The sequence below is a fragment of the Bison bison genome, unplaced genomic scaffold (assembly GCF_000754665.1).
Source record: "Bison bison bison isolate TAMUID 2011002044 unplaced genomic scaffold, Bison_UMD1.0 scf7180017864056, whole genome shotgun sequence".
Classification (NCBI taxonomy): Eukaryota; Metazoa; Chordata; class Mammalia; order Artiodactyla; family Bovidae; genus Bison; species Bison bison.
In genome coordinates, this window is record NW_011494628.1 from 2942889 (window position 1) to 2956513 (window position 13625).

Consider the following 13625-nt stretch of genomic DNA (forward strand, 5'->3'; position numbering starts at 1 on the left):
AATTCAACTTCATTTGCTGTGCCTCTACTTTTTGTTCTTTACATCTTTTGGTTTTAAATGTCAGAATATCAGTGCTTTCAATAATCAGTGTTCTTACTTGTTTACCCATCATTTTCTCTTTGCTTTTTTCTTTTAATTTAGATAGTTCTGTGCTTCCACGTATTTCATTTTCCTTTGGCCTGAAGAACTTTTGGTATTGCTTATGGTGCAGGTTGGGGGCAGTTAATTCATTCAGGTTTTTTTTGTTTGTTTGAAAGGTCTTAATCACACCTTCGTTATTGAAGGGTATTTTCCTTGGATGTGGAATTCCCAGATGGGCAGTTTTATTTGGCAGCTTAAAGGTTAGCATTCTCTTGTCCTCTCATTTCTGTATTTTTTGTTGGGAAGTCAGCTTAAAACCCTTTTGCTCTTTGTAGGTAACATGTCTGTCTTTTCTGGCTGCTTTTAGAATTTTCTGTTTATCTTTGTATTTAGCAGTTTGACTTTGCTGAGTGGTTTTCATTTTATTTGTCATGCTTGGGGTTTCCTGAGCTTTTGAAGCTGTGGATTGATATGTTCCATCAGTCTTGAAAGATAACCCTCACAAATTACTTCTACTCTATTATCACTCCTCTCTGACACTCCAGTTATAAATACGGCTTCCCTGATAGCTCAGTTGGTAAAGAATCCACCTTCAATGTGGGAGACCTGGGTTCAATCCTTGGGTTGGAAAGTTCTCCTGGAGAAGGGAAAGGCTATCCACTCTAGTATTCTGGCCTGGAGAATCCCGTGGACTTATCCCATGGGTCGCAAAGAGTCAGACATGACTGAACGACTTTCACTTCACTCTCATTTTCCCTGTTCTTTCTACTTGTTTTTCTCTCTGTGCTTCACTGTTTTGAATATTTTCTATTAACCCGTCTTCAGATTTATCAAGTCTGTCTTCTGCCCCATCCAGTCTTCTATGTAACCCACCCGATTCGTTGATTTCAAACATTATACTTTTTAGTTTTAGAATGTCCAGTTATATTTTATAGATTTCATTTCTCTGTTGAATGTCTCTTTTTATGCTTTTCTCTCATTTATAAAAATATGCAACTGGCAGAGATTGGAATTATATAACTAACTCTTCATCATCTGTGGACTTGATACTATTGCCTAATTCTTTTTTTCTTCATTATCAGTCACATTTTTTCTGGTCACATTCCTTTCTCTCACCTTACAGGGCTTTTAATTTTTTTCTCTATTGCAGGAGAATGTGCATAAAAGAACTGAAGGATTGAAGTTGATGTGATTCCCCCCCGACCCCCACCCCCCCAGGAGAGAATTTGCTTTGTTTTCTGTTAGGCAATTGATTACCTCAATCCATGGAATTGGGCTTGGGTTGCAGCTTATGTTAGACTCAAACTTGTTTCAAAAGTCTTGGGACTTGTGTTTTGTGAAGGCCTTTCCCTTTAGCACAGCAAGACTATAATTTCATTCAGCTTTTCCCTCCAGCCCAGACTCTCAACAGGAGGGTAGTTTTACAAAGGATCATCAAAGAAGGTTCTCTGAGAAGGTGACATCTGATTGTGGGCTTTGATGAAGTGAGGGAATCGAACCAAACCATATGAGGGGAAAAAGAGTATTTTAGGCAGAGGGAAGAGTTACGTACAAAAAGTCCTTAGGGGAGAATGAGCACATTAGGGATTTCAAGAAGGCTGTGTTTCTGAAGTGAAAGTGACCAACGGATAAAAGGGCTGGAGGGAAAGTCGGAAGCCAGCAAAGAGCTAGACCATACCTGTGTGCTCTTGGGAGTTTTGTTCAGAGTTTGATGGGAATCCATTGTCTTTGATGAGTAGAAGAATGGCAAGATCTGAATCTGCTTTTATTTATTTTTTAATTAAAAATAAAAAGATGTTGGACTGAACATGTCTGAAACTGAATGCATAACCTTTCCTTCCGGGATCTAGTCGTCTTCATACATCTGAAAGTAGAGCTAGCATTCAGCTAGTAACACAAATCAGAAACCTAGAAATTTCCCTCTTTCTCCTCCTCGTCCTTATGCTTACATTCTCATCTGTCACTAAGTCCTGTTGATTTTCCTTTCTGATTGCTCCTGGAATTTTTCTACTTTAAGTTCTCATGTCTTTGTCTCCAAACTTGTCTGTCACATTTGCTCTTGCCTGAGCTCAAATTGATGTTCACAGTGTAGCCAGACCATTGTGAAATAGGGTGATCCTCTCAGCAGCAGCAGCAACAACAGATCTTGCAGTGTAAACCCTACAATCCCTTAACACTCCACTGTTGCCTTTAGGATAATGCGCCCTACACAGCTTTGCATCTTTGGTCACTCCTGTCTAGCCAGACCTTTCTTCTTAGTCTGTGTCAGCCACACTGTTCCCTTACACCTAGTTGCCGGAGGTACAAGCTATTAGGGCGCGTATAAAGGGATATGGACATTCAAAAGATAAAGTATAGTCTGTTCTTTGTGCCTGAAGCCCTCTTCCTTTTTCTGCTGCATCTAGTTGTCTCATACTCACACAACAAGAATTTTCCCTGAGGAAGCTGTTGTAGGTTTCTGTGATGAGGACAAACCCTACTATTGTATGCCCTCTTAGTTTACTTCTTTATAGAGCCTCTTAGCCCAGTTGGTATTTGGATGGTCTTACTGCCTCCAACATTGTAAGTTACATGAAGACAGAGATGGGGTTTCTGTTCACTAGTTTTATCTCCAGCACGCAGCACAGTGCCTTGTACTTAGTAGTCAAGAACACTCATTGAATAAATCTAAATTTACCTTATTAAAATGTAGATAAATAACATGACAAATTATTTTATTTAAGATGAAGTCAGATAATTTATTGTGCCAGATAGCCTTACTAAAGGCTTTCCGTGTACTAGTTCACGTAGCCCGCCCTCACTGTAGCTCAGTGTGGTAGTGGATGGTGTGCTCCTTAACAGATGAGGGAACTTGAGGGTCAGAGACTGGTTTACTCAAGCTTCCTCATCTTAGAAGTGATGCCAGAGGGGTTGATCACATCTGTTTTACTCCAGAAGTGTGCTCTCTTTCTGCTATCTCAGATATTAATCATCAAACCAATTGATGGAATAAATGTTAATGTGTCTTAAAGAAGTCATGATACAGTTCTCAAATTATGTTGGAATTTCCCAGTCAAGGAAATACTGGGCCACATTTTATTGGATACCCTATTACTATATCTCCCATTGAGAAATGTATATTTTCAACATTTTACAAAGCAACCTAGACTTGCCCAAAGGTCACAGGGTAGAGCCAGTCAGAGTTGATGGTCTGAAGTGATCTTTATGCTGCTCATTTGGACTAGAATTCAAATACTAATAACTTACTGAAACCAATACTGCTTGCTTTTTACTGAAAGCATATTCGATGCTTCAGACTGAGATCCTAGAAAGTGATGGATAAAAATGTAAGTTTTATTTACGTGACAGCTTCCATTCTTGAATAGATGGGTTTAACTGGTCTCACTAGATAGTCTTCTGTACCCCCTGGGGGCCTATAGGTATCATGAATAAAAATCCTGGAGAGGAGATGATACTGTTCACCCTTTATAGATGGTATGTGAATGTTTGGAGGGTGCTGCATACTAAAAGTGTTCATTTGGGATGTGAGATCCAATCAACTTGGCTCAAGAGAGCTTTCTGAGTTGTGGTTGGGTAGTGGGGAGATAACCTGTGCAAAAGTAGCTTGGGAGAACATGGTGTGGGGCTTTGAATTACAAAGCCAGTTCAGGGAGCTACCCATGACTTTTTAGAGCAAAAGAAGCTATTAAACTATTAATGTTAGGAATTTTAATGCAACAGCTTTAGAAGGATGTGTAATACAGTTTAACGGGCTATAAATAGGGAGTCCAATTAGTTAACTCTTAAGATTAGCTTAGTAGTTTGCTCTGAAGAAGCAATTACCTTGTCATCAAGCCTCAGACTGTTCATAATTAGTAATTGTTAGATGAGTTCTATAGTTTCATTAGTCAGATAAAGACAGTGTTCACAGTAACTAACAGCCAGTTGAACATCTTTTTTGATTTGAAACCTTAACATATGTACTTCCTAAATATTTCACCAGAGAAAGGAGGTGGAAACACAAATTCAGAGCAAAAATATGAAAATTACCCTTCACCTGATCAGGATTTCAGTTACACTTCCTCATGCATACCTGTATAGCTTTTGTTTTTATGTAAGTGGTACCATGTTATGCCCTTCTACCATTTTTTCCTCTACTTATAAAGCTATCAGCACATATGGGTTTATTGCACACTTTTAACAGCTGCATAAAATTCATTGTGTAGTTATGCCATGATTTATTTAATCAATGTTCTATTGATGGGCATTTGAGTTATTTACATTTTTCACTGTTACAAATGAGGCAGTAAATGATCTTTCCTGTATGTCTTTGTGCTGAAGTGCCAGATTTCCTATAAGAAATAGACTCCAGTGTAGAGGATTGTGGAGTTCCTTGAAATTTTAAGTTTTGCCAAATTGCTTTCCCCAAAGTCTACCAGTTAATGCTGGTTTTAACTTCTGTCAGCTGATAAAAATTACTTTGTTTTCATTTGCATTTCTCTAATTAGAAATGAAAGACCATTGTCACATATGTTTTCTTTTTGATTGGCTCTTTCTAGTCCATGAACTACTTGTTTGTATTTACCTGTTTTTCTATTTAACTGTTTCTTTTTATCGTTGTTGTTACTCATCTCTGGGCAAAAAGGGAGGAGGTAGGGATGGGTTATGGACTTTAGCTATACCGAGTTACATTTTGTTATAAAAAGTACTGTAGGTTTTGGCTAGCATATATAATAAAGTGAGTTTACTTTTTATTCCATGAGCTCTATACATATTCTCACATTATTTACTTGCTTGTTAAATCTGTGGAAGTTACCTTCTGGTGACTCACTTATCTTCTTAAGCTTTTTTTTTTTTTAACTGTATCACACAGGTTGTGGGATCTTAGTTCCCTGACAGAGGATTCAGTCCAGGCCATGGTTGTGAAAGCATTTGAATCCTAACCACTGGACTGCCAGGGAATCCCCAGTTGATGTCTTCTGTCATCATTTCTGTAATAATTTGGGAGTTTTTCCTCTTCGTGAGCTCAAATCTGTCAGTATTTTTCACTGTGGCCTTGGAGTTTTGTGCTATCTACAAGATTTTTAAAAATACTTTTCTGTTTTCTAATATGTATACTTTTTTTTTTTAACATTAAATCATTTACCCCATCTGGGGACTACTTTTGTATATTGTGTGTGATTGTGTTCTAACTTTATTTTCTCCTAAGTGTGTGGTTGCTTTTCTTAATACAGTTTATTGCATAATTTCTTTTATCTCAACTGGTTTGAAATGCCACAGGTATCATGAACTAAATATCTTTGTCTACCTGGATATGATTTTGGGCTCATGTGTCATTGATTTCTTTGTCTTTGCCTATAACCAACATATAATGTAGTTACTATATCAGTATGATAAGGTTTTATATTTAGTCTGAGACATTTCCCTAAAATGTAATTTTAACAGTGTCTTATTTGTTGTTCTTTGCTATTCTGGTTATTTTCTATTACTCAGAATATCAACATCTTTACAATATTGAGTCTGCCCACTGAGATAGATTTTTTAAAAGTCCTTCCTTTCAATATAATTTTACTATTTTCTTTATAAGAATAGGCTTTGCATCTTAAAACATATATTTTACAAGTTTTTTTGGTCATTGCTAACGTTGTTGTTATTCTGTTTTCTAACTGGTTATACCTATTGTGTTACGTTTTCAGCCACTTTGCTGAACTTTTACTAGTTGTAAGAGTCTTTCAGTTAAGTCTCTTGGATTCGTTAGGTGACACTGTCTGCAAACAGTTTTGTCAGTATTTCAGATTGTTCTGATACTTACATGATGTTTTTCTGGTCTAATTGTGTTGGTTGGCATCCCCAGAGCATTGTTAAATAGAAAGCATCCTGTCTTCTGCAGTTTAAGAAAGTTTCTATTTCTGTCTAATCAGGGTTATTAAAAAATAAAATCTGGAATGTGTGTTGAATTCCATGTTTGCATGTCAGTTTATGTTTTTTAAATATATAATTATCAGTGTAATGAATTATATTAATAGATTTCATAAATAGAATCACTCTTGCTTGCTTTGGCAGGATTAACCCAACTTGGTCAACCTACTAGATCCAGCATGCCAGCATTTTACTCAGTATCTTTATGTTCATGTCGAGTATTGAGACTGTAATTCTCTTTGTTGTGTTCTCCTTACTCCAGTATTGGTGTGAAGGGTTTTGCTGGCCTTTAAAATGAGTTGGAAAGCTGTCTCTTATTTTTCTATAAAACAATTTATATAATGTAGGAATTCTACTTCCTGAAATCTTCATGAAGCTCACATTTTACATTGTACTTGGTGCCTTTTAAAATTTTACTTTTTCACTTTTCCAGTAAAAAAGATTTTCAGCATCTGGGAAATAATATAGCAGACCATCATGATCTCATTCTCCAAATATAAAAGATGTTAATACTTCACTGTATTTGTTTCAGTTCTCAGTATCTCCTCCCACCCCCAACACACACACACACACACACACACACACACACACACACACGTTCTCTGCTCTTGCTGTGAGTGAGCAGTAAAATCTCTCAGGAATGTTTAGCAAGCAATGTTTATTTACTATATTTTAAGAGTAAACTTACTATGCAAAAGATGTATTCCTAATTTTTTTTTTAAAGAAGAAATAAAATACTAAAAGATATAGTTAAAACTTATAACCTTTTTTCATTCGTCCCCTTTTCTTCACTGCTGCTGCTAAGTCGCTTCAGTCGTGTCCAACTCTGTGCGACCCCTTAGACGGCAGCCCACCAGGCTCCCCTGTCCCTGGCATTCTCCAGGCAAGAACACTGGAGTGGGTTGCCATTTCCTTCTCCAATGCATGAAAGTGAAAAGTGAAAGTGAAGTTGCTTAGTCATGTCCGATTCTTAGTGACCCCATGGACTGCAGCCTACCAGGCTCCTCTGTCCATGGGATTTTCCAGGCAAGAGTACTGGATTGGGGTGCCATTGCCTTCACTAGGAGATAAATATCCTGACATTAATGTGTATCATTTACATTCATGTTTTCATCCTTGTTTTACATATGTATATTTTTTTAAATGCATAGGTCTATTTTGTATATTTTTAAACTTTATGGGGAAATGCATTGTATCTATAATTTTGAAACCTATTTTTCACCCAATACTGTGTCTTTGAGGAATAGGTATAGCCATGCTTATTACATGTTGTTCTATTTTTTCATGATTCAACATCTCTGAAATTAGGATGCTTCTTAAATCGTGATGTCAGAGTTGATGAAGTCCAAAATTCCTCTTAGTTGCTTTTGTGAGGCATTTTATTGTTTGACTATATACCACAGTTAATCCATTTTTATAGCACCAATAATCATTTTTCATATTTTTATCCTTGTCATCAGATTGTTTACACTTTCACTATTACAAACCAGGGCCAAAGTGAACAACCTGTCTCATAGACAATTATTTTGAATGGAAATGTTAAACTTAATGAATATGCTTCATTAAAGCACGAGGTTGTTTTACTTTATAGTCCCACCAGCAGTGCATAAGAGCTTTTGTTTGCTTTTAATTTTTAGATTTGAATCCTTTTAAAATTAACTGTGTGTGTGCTGTGGGCTAGGGGTCTTATTTTATCTTTTTCAAATGCATAGCCATTCACCTCAGCACTGTTCCTTACTGGTTTATTCTTTGTGCTTTGATTTAAATACTATCATATACCAAGTGCCTTTATAGGTTGGGAGTATAAAATAATACTTATATTTATAATATTTATAATGTTCTAGGCTCTCTTTTGGGAGAAGGCAATGGCACCCCACTCCAGTACTTTTGCCCGGAAAATCCCATGGACGGAGGAGCCTGGTAGGCTGCAGTCCATGGGGTGACTAAGAATCGGACATGACTAAGCAACTTCACTTTCACTTTTCACTTTCATGCATTGGAGAAGGAAATGGCAACCCACTCCAGTGTTCTTGCCTGGAGAATGCCAGGGACAGGGGAACCTGGTGGGCTGCCGTCTATGGGGTCGCAAAGAGTCGGACACGACTGAGCGACTTCACTTTCACTTTTCACTTTCATGCATTGGAGGAAGAAATGGCAACCCACTCCAGTGTTCTTGCCTGGAGAATCCCAGGGACAGCGGGGCCTGGTGGGCTGCCGTCTATGGGGTCGCACAGAGTCGGACACGACTGAAGCAACTTAGCAGCAGCAGCAGGCTCTCTTTTTGTGTTCCATTAGTTTATGTATGTTCTCCTGCAACTAGTATATTTTCATTACTATAGTTTTATAGTAAGGCATCTTCCTTAATATTACCATTCAAAATTGTCTTGGCTTTTTTGTCTTTACACCTCCACATGAATTTTAAAATCAAGCTGCCAGATTCTGGGAAAAGTCCTTAGGATTTTTACTGGGATTGCACTGAACTAAAAAACTGTTTTGAAAAAAATGATCATTTTTACGATATTGAAATCTTTCCATTTGTGAATATGACAGGGTAGTTGGTATCTATCTTTAATATCCATAAGTAGTTTTGTATGGTTTGCTTCATAACAGTCTTGCAAACTCCCATTTTCCTTTCAACTTACTCTTCCTCATTGTCGCTGATGGATAAGGAACCCCGGCTCAGTCTGCCCTCACTCCTTTACTCTTACTCCTTGAGGGCCTTGAAAGCTTTTCTAGGAGCTGTAACTTTTATCATCTTGTTAGCTTCTTTTATAGTTCATCTACAAGTGTTCCACTTCTTCCTGAAGTGAGATTTTGGTAACTCATGTTTTCCTTGGCATGTCTAGATTTAAACATTTGTTGGATTGAGGTTTCATGTAGGCAGTTGTTTCATGTTTCTGTAATTTCTGCAATAATATTTATTCCTTTTTTTCAACTTGAATTTTTTAATTCTTCTTTAGTTGGGCTATATCCTTACTTCATTACCTTTAATCTTTAGTTAATATATATGTTGCTCTTCTAACTACAGCTTGATTACAATCCAAAGGTTTGGTTTTGTAGTGTTATCCCTTACTATTCACTTCTAAACAGCTTATAATTTTTGTTTTGAGTCTTAAGCTTAGTGGGGCTTTTTCTCCCTGCAAACTTGAAAAAAGAAAAATTCTGAATGTTGGTAGGATTGAGGGGAGGGGGTTGGTTATTTTGTTATCTTTTAGTGATTAACTTCTAATTTAACTAAATGTAGGCCAAGAATGTCACTTGTGTAATTTTGATTCTTGGTCTGTGTGAAGAAATTATTGTTGCATGTTTCCATATGTGTCTGAAAAGAAGGTTTGTTTAGGTTTATTCACAGTGCTTTGTGTACCAAATTTTGTGTGTGTGTGTATGAATGTTCTGGATTGAACATATTTGGTTATTTAAATGTATATATCTTGGTTTTATTGTCTGTCAAACCTATTAGTTTAGGAGATCGTCTTTTTATGTGGCCAATGAAGACCATGAACTTATCCATTTCTTCTTATATCAGTTTTAACTCATATATTTCAAAGTTGGGATGTTAAAAGCTCTATGCCTGATACAAGTATTTGATACTTCTTTCCCAGCTTCCCTCTGTCATTTTGTTTCTCATCTGATTTTAAAATACCATATCACTATCTTTACTACTTATTTTTTCCCCTTCATTTTCTCTGTTCTGTTTCTAGAATTCCTTTCAGATATTCAGAGATTTTCTAATAGTCTTCCACATCTAAACTTGAACCTTGCAATGCTTCTCTAGCATGCCTTTTAGGTTGTGTTTCTTGTTAAAGATTTTTTTTCTTGCCTGAATTTGACAAAATTTTAAATTTCTTTCTCTTGTGGATTTATCTTGGAGTACATGTGCATGTGTGTGTTATCTGCTTTCATTTTATGAGGGAAGATAATTGCCAGCACTTAATTTTCTGTCTGAATCCCATGGAATCCCATCTTGACTCCAGCACTTACGTTGTAGTCCTACCCATTTTCTTTTTGTTTGCTTGGGGGATGAAAGTTTCCTAAGCTTATACTTAATGCATCATCTCAGAGCCTTCCAGAGCCACTTTAAAAAACAAAAACAAAAGCTAATTATCTTCAGCATGTCTGGGTGTGCTACTGCTGTTTATCATTGAAAGTTGGAGTCACTTCAGTTTCTCAGAGTTCCTACTGTCCAGAGCAGCTTATTTTATGGAATTATTACTGTAGATCACCAATGACCAAATCTAATCCTTTCTTCTCAATCTTCTTTCTTCAGGACTTCTCTGTATCACCTGCTTTTGACTGGCCCTTGTGACACTGTTAGACTAGGATGTTCTTCCTATCCTTCTGAATGTCTGTTATTTTCACTATAGTGGTTTTTCTTCCTTCACCCACTCCTTAATTGACATTATAACTTCACCTAAGTGTTATCAACTTTTCTGTCCTCTTTCTAAAGGCAAGAAGACAATTTTACTGACCATTGCACACTAGAAATTGTACTTTTAAATATCCATTGATAAAGTTTATATAAAGCCATAATACTTGAGTAGAGCCACATCATATTTAACTTATACACTGATTTTAAAACCAGTCCCCATGAAAGATATGGGGATGTGACTCCACTAGCTTCTTTAATCACCTCAGCAACATATAGTATTAAAGACTGAGTAAGTAGAATTCTCTGGCGGTCCATCGGTTAGGACTCTGCACGTTCACTGCTGAGGGCACAGGTTCAATCCCTGGTCTGAAAACTAATATCCCACAAGTGGCTTGGTGTGGCAAAAAAATAAAATAAAAATAAAAATGAGTAAGTGTATAAAAGGCAAATATTTAAATAAAATGAAGTAAATATTGCAAGAAGCAGTATCTATTTTCCATTTGTCAGTGTTTTCATAGCTATCCTAAAGGCAAAGTTGTTTAACTGCCCTGACATCTTAAGTATATTGGGTTGGCTGAAAAGTTTGGGTTTTTCCATAAAATGTGGAAAAACCTGAATGAACTTTTTGGCCATCTGAATACTCCCTTTTGTGCCTTTCATAGGTTTAGGACATTGATAAGTCAAATTTTAGCATGCATGGAAATCACTGCTTTGGGTTATGTATATAAAACCAATGGAGATGTAAGGGATCCTTAAGGGTACTTTCAAGTTTACCTAAAATTTATATGTCAACTTTAGATTTGCCACACTTGATAAGTTTTTATTCCTATCTATATACATTTGAATGATATGGCTACATACATGGAAAATACATTTATTTAAACTTTATGTAGATATGTTCATTCCATGTGATACTCCTTATGTAAAGTGTGGACAAACAGTGCTTTAATTTTACTGGCTCTGCAAATGTAGTAGAAGTATGATCTCAGTCAAGTTACTTGACATATCTGCGCTGCAGTTTCCTTATCTATAAAATGGCAGTAAATAACTGACTAAAACCTCAAAGTATAGTCAATCAAATAAAATTGTGTGTGCAAAGAAAAAAACTGTAGATGATGAAGTTTTCAGGTGTCAGTAATTCAGTTATTGGGATCATTACCCACTTTTGGACAAGAGGGTAATGGTTGGTTCTTAAAATATGTTTAACTGAAAAAATGAGATACAGTCATGGGGAACTGAGAGTTAACACGTGGGTGTGTGTGGGTGTGTGTTAGGGTATCTGTATTATATTTGCTGCCTTGGGACAGAGGTAGGGAATATACAGACTATGTTGCTGTCTTCAGTACTATCCACCTTTGGTAATTGCTCAAATTGCTGACCTTTGCCCACTGTCCAAATTATAGTTCACCTTGCCCACTCATCTTGTTTTTTTTTCTGATTTTTTCAAATGATGGTAAAATTCACCAAACAAAATTTACCATCTTAACTATATGTAAGTGCATAGCTAAGTGGTATTAATTATATTCATAATTATAGCCATCACCACCATCTATTTCTAAAACGTTTTTCTTTTGGAAAAACTGAAACGCAGTACCTATTAAACAATGATTCCACGTTTCCCCCTCCTTCAGGCCCTGGCAACCACCATTCATGTCAGTGGACTCTGGGGTTGCTTCTACATGTTAGTTACTGTGAATATGCTGCTAGAACATGAATGTTGCAAATATCTCTTCAAGATCCTGCTTTCAATTCTTTTGGGTATATACCCAGAAGTTGGAATTGCTGAGCCATGTAGTAATTCTTTTTAAAATTTTTGAGGAGCTTCTGTACTGTTTTCCACAGTGGCTGTGCCATCAACAGTGCACAAGGGTTCTGATTTCTCCACACCTCTGATTCTGTCTTGGTTCCTATTTACTGTATCTCTTCTGTAATCCTAAACAAACCTGAATCTGAGACTAAGCCCTGTGCTTTCTGCTTATGATCTGTTAAACGTTAGGTTATCCTTTTAAATGGCCCAACTTGATACTTTGGCTATAGACCTTCATGAAATCTTATTATCCTACTTTTTAAAACCAGACTTTTTCTATACCAGTGCAACCACTGAAAAAAGGATTAAAATAAGTAGAAAACTAGAAAACTTCATAAGAGCTAAGCAAAGAAATAGCCATAAGTATATACCACAAATTATGAAGAATATCAATATTATTTGATTAGATAGTTTTTAATTTTTATAAAGAATACATAGTTGGGAAAATCTAGTATTACAGAATGACCTGCAATTAAATGTCCCAAACTCTCAGGAAAAAAATCTCTTGAATCCCATCTTCACCCTACCCCCAATGCTTAAACCTGAACATCTCTCCTAGAGTTTTATCATTCTGTACAGCTCTCATTCTGGACTTTCCTTCTCTTAGGTAAAATCTGTTTCCTAAATCTCAGGTCTTCCTCTTAGATAATTTCCTTATTTTGCTGGAATTCATCTTCAAGTAAATTCCTAAGAAAGGGTTATGGAAAGTATACTTTGTGAGTACTTGAATGTCTGAAGTGAAGTGTAGTGAAAGTCACTCAGTCGTGTCTGACTCTTTGCGACCCCGTGGACTCTACAGTCCATGGAATTCTCCAGGCCAGAACACTGGTCTGGGTAGCTTTTCCCTTCTCCAGAGGATCTTCCCAACCCAGGGATCGAACACAGGTCTCCCACATTGCAGGTGGATTCTTTACTGGCTGAGCCACAAGGGAAACCCAAGAATACTGGGGTGGGTAGTCTATCCCTTCTCCAGTGGATCCTCCCAACCCAGGAGTCGAACCGGGGTCTCCCTGCAGGCAGATTCTTTTTAAAACCAGACTTTAAAACCAACTGAGCTATCAGGGAAGCATAGTATGAAGTAAGAATGTCTGAATGAATGAATGTCTGAAGATATATATTCTACATTCATACTTGCCATTTGTCCTGAATACAGCCCCCACTTCTTGTTGGAGAAGCATCAGTGATATTGTAAGACGAGCCTGGGAAAGGGATGAATATTGGTGTGGCTCTCCAGGAAATTCCACCTGCCACAGCAAGCGCCTTAGCAACAGGTGTGCTTGCCTCTTTTAGTTTCTGGCTCCTGCTCCCTTGCCTGGCACTGACCCTCAATTCCATTTTTCCTGTGAGCTCTGAAGCCCTTGGAAATGTTGACCTTTCTGACTCCTGTTCTTGGCTCTTATTCCCTGCCTGTCAGCTTTCTTCTCTTTGGCTTTCTTTCTTTTCTTCATGGCTGTGGCTGCTGCTGCTGCT